This window comes from Eschrichtius robustus, chromosome 8, assembly GCF_028021215.1.
Source record: "Eschrichtius robustus isolate mEscRob2 chromosome 8, mEscRob2.pri, whole genome shotgun sequence".
NCBI classification, from domain to species: Eukaryota; Metazoa; Chordata; class Mammalia; order Artiodactyla; family Eschrichtiidae; genus Eschrichtius; species Eschrichtius robustus.
In genome coordinates this window covers 102178211-102184583 of record NC_090831.1, presented here as the reverse complement: position 1 = coordinate 102184583, position 6373 = coordinate 102178211, and the positions used below count along the sequence as shown (strand labels likewise).

At 42.3% G+C, this 6373-nt stretch overlaps 1 non-coding gene across 1 annotated transcript; it reads right to left on the bottom strand.

The window, feature by feature from the left end:
- Positions 1–6034: 6034 nt before the first annotated feature.
- On the bottom strand, positions 6035–6141 carry LOC137768969 (U6 spliceosomal RNA). The gene has a single exon (XR_011074888.1). It is a non-coding gene; the product is annotated as a U6 spliceosomal RNA (small nuclear RNA).
- Positions 6142–6373: the final 232 nt, after the last annotated feature.

Genomic DNA, 6373 nt, shown 5'->3' with positions numbered 1-6373 from the left:
TGACCTTGTAGAACCCAGAGTTGGGATGGGAGGCAGAAAGTCTCCCAGCAGGTCACTGTGTTAGTAAGTGCAGCCAATCCTGCCTCTATCTCTTTGTTTCTAGACCTATGTGTTCATATTATTCAACTCCTATGCCAACAGGAGACAACTGGACCCCCCAAAAACTTTACAGTGTGTCAAGTTCCTTAATCTTCATAGGACTTACCTCCTGCACTCTGGAGGGTATGTGTCTTATTAATGCTCCTGGCAAGCTAGCCCCTTCTTGCTCATTCTGTCCAACCAGCATGATGTCATCAATGTAACAGATCAACGTGCTATTTTATAGGATGTCCGGATGGTCCACATTTCTGCCTGGGAAGAGTTGGAGTCTCTCACATGGCCTCCACTGACACCACAGGAGGGATAACCTCAATAGCAACGAGCAGTGGTGAAAGTCATTACTGTCCACTAGGCCTCCTCTAACACTATCCCAGGAAGAGATGCCTCTTTACTGCTGGGTGGTATGGAATCTATTTTCCCCATGAGGTCTTCACTGACACCTTGGGGTGGGAGGTCTCATTACTCCCAGTGGGAATAAAGGTCCTGGCTCCCTGCTTGGCCTTCTCTAACACTATCCCAGCAAGGGCATTGGAATGCCTCCTTACAGCCTGGCAATGGTAGAATTCTAGGCCTTTGCTGTTGTGAGAGTGGGGGGGATGAAACCATAGCTTTTTTTTCTGTGGTGTTTAGTCAGAGTAGAACAGTTATTGTCTAAAACTTTTCTGTCTTGCTAGCATACCCCTTTCCTGGTCCTTTAACTAGAAGGAACAGGCTTTTGTTGGAGCTATTATTGTCTGTGCCTGTTGGCATTTCCGGGTTGTGGATTCTTTAAGTTTGGGATACCTGGGGCAAATACAAAACCCAGAGAATTCACCACCATGTTATTCCTTGAGTACCAAGGTCCCTGGACAGTTGGCTTTCTCTCCACCTTTCAGAGTCTTCCTATGTTTATTTTACATATAAAGGTCAGGAATTTTTAGTTATCAGCAGAAGGCATAGAAAAAAAGCACATCTGCTCCATCTTCCTGGAAGAGGAAGTGCCGTTTGTGTCTTTTAAATTTTAGGTCTGATCGTAACACTCAATGCATTAAACTCTCCAATAACCTCCCTTAATATCTAGAGTAAAACCCAAAGTCCTAATAATGGCCAACTAGGTCCTATACGAATTAGCTACCTGTTTGCCTAATATTTTCCTCCTTACTCAGTCTCCAGTACCTAGAAGAGGACTGGCCCCAAATAGGTAATCAATAAATACTTTTTAATTAATGAATTAAGGTATCTCTTTTTAATACTGAAAACAATCAATCGAGCACCCACATGCCCAGAGAGACAAGTCCCTTGTGTCTCTCTTTGGGCCTGCATTCCTTGAATCATCCAAGAATCCAAGAGGCTTGCTCATTCCAAAGGGGCTGTAGTAGAAAGAATTATAAAAATGTCCCCCCGAGATTTCTTGCCCTAATGCCAGGGAATGTGAGTATGATAAAATATCAGGCCCATGAATACATCATGCTGCATGGCAAAAGGGACTTTGCCAATGCAATTAAGGCTACTAATTAGTTGACCTTAGGTTGTTAATTAGTTAATTGACCTCAAGACAGAGAGAGTGTTCTGGATTACCCAGCTGGGCCTAATGTAATTACATCAGCCCTTTAAAAGCAGAAGAGGAAGGCAAAGAGATGGGAAGCATGAGAAAGGCTTGACATGCCATTACTGGTATGAAGATGGGGGGGCCACATGAGAAAAAGGGTGAATTAAGGAGTTGAAAGAGGCCCCCTGGTCAATAGCTAGCAAAGAAACATGAACTCAGTCCTACAGCTGCAAGGCAATGAATTCTGCCAGCAACTCTAATGAGGCTGGAAGCAGATTCTTCCCCAGAACCTCCAGATGAGAGCCCAGCCTGGTCAACACCTAGATTTCTGTCTCTGAGACCCTGAGCAGAGAATCCACGCATGCTGCACTCAGACTTCTGACCTATAGTACAGTGAGCTAATAAATGGATACGGCTTAAACCTCTATATTTGTGGTGATTTGTTACACAGAAATAGAAAAACATATAGGGCCCATTCCTGTGTCCAAGTGCCAAAAAGCCGAGAAAGTGCTAGAGGAGCTAATTAGTTCCTTATTTCCTCTACACATATTAGTTTTCTGCTGCCATTGCTTCTGTTAATATGTTTACACTATTGCTGTTGAAAAAAACTCATCTTGCATGGTTAACACATCCTTGCCCACCACTGTGGTGAAGCATATGTTGTCCAGCTTTCAGAACAGTGTTATTATTCCTAAAGGAAGCTTGGGTTCACAAGCTTACCACTAAAGAATTACAACCAAAGATTGTACTTACTCACTGGCTCAGTCGTTGCTTTTCAAAGAATGCTGCTACACCACGGTGGCTTGGTCCAGGAGTCCTTCTAGCTGCAGCCATGACTGTGCTGGAATCAGCCTTCCTCAAGAACAGCCTAGGCCAGTGATAAGAAAATATTGGTCACACAGGAGGCAGAATGGTTTTGATTTGCCATCACACTTAAACATCGTTTAATATGAATGGCAAGTATTGAATTCTGTTCCCCCCGCCCTCCCCGAATCCATATGTTAGAGTCCTAATGATTGGTACCTCAGAATGTGACCTCTTTTGGAGATAGGGTCTTTCTAGAAGTAAGTTATGGTCATTAGGTTGGACCCCAATGCAATATGACTCGTGTCCCTTATTGTAATAGGCAAGGCCGGGGCGGGAACGCAGCCATTAGCTCGCGGCTGTTCGTGGGAGGCCTTTCTCTTGAGACCGTTATCGCGAGACTATTAGCGCGAGATCATTAGCGCGAGACCGCGAGACCGCGAGACCGCGAGACCGCGAGACCGCGAGACCGCGAGACCGCGAGACCTGCAGACCTGCAGACCATTAGCGAACAATTAACTCACAGTGTTCCTCGGGGCAGAGAGTGTGGAGAGAGGCAGGTGGCTGCCTTCTCCCCGGGGCCCTCCAGGCCCTCAGTGCTCGGGCCGGCAGGTGAGCTGGAGGGTCCGGGGACAGGCTAAGGGCTGTGTCCCGCAGGGCTCCAGAGCCCTCGCCACGGCCGCCCAGTGGCCGGGCCCAGGCCTTGGAGCAGCAGCATACTAATTCTTTACTAAGCTCTCTGAGGTTGCAAGGAAAAGACAAGCCAAGTTAGATGATGTTAGGTTATTATAAAGATACCCTAGAAAATAAAGAAGCATGGAAACCCATCACAGCAGCTATATTTATTCAGAAGTGCATCATGACATTGAGGTCCATGAAGAACCAGAACAAAGGCCCATTTTCACCCAGTATGTTTCAGACCGAGGCCTAGAAACTCACCTCCTATTGGGGCAGCCACCCATTAGTGAGACTATCCAATATAGAACACCCCAACTGGGCTGGATTTTGCACCGAGCTATCTCAGTAGCAGATGACATACCGTTATGTCCATACCATATAAATTTACATTATGCAGGGCACCTAACCATGGCTGGATCCCTGGGTGCTGTATCTATTTAATTTTATGCACCTGGAATAAACCATGGTGTCTTAGATGCTCATTTCCTTACAAAGGGTCTGAAAGCTGTACTTGTCTACTATTCCTGTCTGGTATCACTGCTTCTGGAGGTAGGTGCTATCTGAATAACAAAACGTTGGTTCTCAAACATGAGTTTGTAATATTAACCTGTCATGTTTATTTAAAGTGTAGATGTCAATCCACAGTGCCTAGATGTTTTGACTGGATAGATCTAGAGGGAGACCAGTACGTCCATTTTTAAAAAACACCTTCAGTGTTTCTGATGAAGATAGTAGAGGATCGCACTTTGAGGAATTCCATATAGAGAAAACCCAGGAATTGATGTTTTCTCAGTGTACTTTGCTTTGTCCAGAGTCACTTGAAGTTATTCAGAGTTTAATCTGGTCATATAATCTTGCATTAAGTTTCTTTAAAGTGTAACATTTCAGAATAGGGCCAAGATACCCACAGAATGAGAAGAGAGCTCCCAAGAGGAAAAAAAAAGGATTTTAGATGTTACCTATCACATCAAAATTAGAAAAAAATCTGTGTCAGAAATGATTCTGTGCAAAGTGACCATAATTCACAATCATCAGCACCTCTACACTGTTAGACGCCATTAGAATGGGGGCCATTAGAAGACTCCACCCAGCTGGACTTGGAAACTTGATGAGATTGTAGCCCAGTGACAGATGGTAGCAGGGAAAATAATGCAAAACACAACTAAATGATAGCTGGAAATGAGGGTGCATATTGAGAGGTAGCACACCATAATCTTTAACTAATGAGAAATTAAGTTCATTTAACTAAGCTTGTCTAAGCCCTCAGTATTAGGTTGTGTGAGATTTTAGGAAAAAAAACTTTGCCAAACAAGAATAGACCATTTCTTTAATAGAGAACTTAAACATAATCATTTGTCTTCTTATATTGATTGTTAGGTATTTCCATTACCAAGCTTTCTTTGAAATACTTTTTAATTGATTACTTCTAGGTTTAATAGGTAAGTGTTTATAAAGCATCAGTGGGAAATTTTGCTGCTTGGTAGCAATGTAAAACTTATGAATCATTTGTTAGGAAGCAATAGAGGTGATCTCTCCTCTACATGTAACTCCTGAAAAGATTAAATGGGTAATACTTCTAAAATATTATGGAAGGTTTAATTAAAACAACATGATTCAGCATATAGGATTTGGAGAAGCAGTGTCTGTCAGCAAGAATGGGAAGATGGGCTCTGGAAAACAGATCAGAAAGGCTAAGCATGAAAGAAGCTAGGGTCGGTTAAGAGCTAAGACAGCACAAAGGACCCAAAAACAGTGGTTGAGAGCATAGGTCATATTTCTCTCTCTCTCTTTTTTTCCCCCCAAGTTTATAATCCTAACTAACTCTTCTCTATCTGTTAAGCAGGGATAATAACAATATCTGTTTCACAGGACTGCTGCAAATCGTCAGTGAGTTAACACAGGTAAAGGACTTCGGACAGTGCCTGACACATAGTAAGTTTCAAGTAGCTCTTGGCTCTTATTATTAACAGGAGATCCATGCTACTCTAAGACAGAGGGTTTAAATAATAAAACCTTCCCCATAAGCAAGCCAGATCCCTTCTTCTCTTTCAGTTTAAACTCATATTCTCTTATTCTGTCATTATGGCAATAGGGGCTAGCCGGACACTTTTCTCTGCATGATGACCCTTCACACTCTGAATGATTTCATGTAATCAGAAACATTTGTGGATGTAGAGCTCTTCAGGGAAAAGTCCCAATCTAATTTCACAAAGTAGTGTCAGGAAGGAAACAATCAATGAGGTTACTGCAAATCAAAGCACTTCAGGGAAACTCTTTTAATCCATCTTTAGGCCAGTAAAGCATGGAGAGAGAATCACTGATGTGCAAAAGATGTGTAAGAAAGGTGTTCTTACAGCTATATTTTTTACTATATGTTGAGCTAAAATTAAACGTGGGGAAAGGTCTAATCTTTTAAATCAAAATAATTTAGGGTCTGTTTCCGTATTAAGATATCAGAGTATTTGTTTTGAATCTTGGATTTTATAATACATGATTTTAGTTTTTTCTAATCTTGGTTTTAGTCTTCTATTTTAAGTAACAACTTGAAGGCAGAGGACAACACTTACACATATTTAGATTCTCACAAACCCAGGAAATCTTCTACCTATTATAAGTGTTCATTAAACATCAGTCCTCTATGAGTCCATAGTAGTCAAATTAGAAATTTAGGAACTAACTTAATTATTTCTGAGCTGTTTATTGAAAATAATGGCAACTGGTGAACATCACACAGTAATATAAATGTCCCATAAATATGTTTCTTCAAACCATGCAGACAGATAGTAAATAAAATGTAAACCACATTTTTTTTAACATCTTTATTGGAGTATAATTGCTTTACATTGTTATGTTAGTTTCTGCTGTATAACAAAGTGAATCAGCTATACGTATACATATATCCCCATATCCCCTCCCTCTTGAGCCTAAAATATGGAACGCTTCACGAATTTGTGTGTCATCCTTGTGCAGGGGCCATGCTAATCTTCTCTGTATTGTTCCAGTTTTAGTATATGTGCTGCCAAAGTGAGTGCCACATTTTCTTTCATAGGCACTGAGAGTGCTCATGGGCCAGTTGGGGGATCCGTGGGCGAGGCTTCCCAGTGCCTCATGGGTGGGGTTCCTGGTGGAGTCCGTGATGCATTTAGTAGGACCCGAGTCCCTTTACTGCCCTCTTCGAGTCCTCTCTCTTCGCCTCCCTCTTCCCTCTAGTCCTGCAGCTCCTGACTCAGTACTCTGTAGGGGACGAGAGAGAAATTTCCCTCT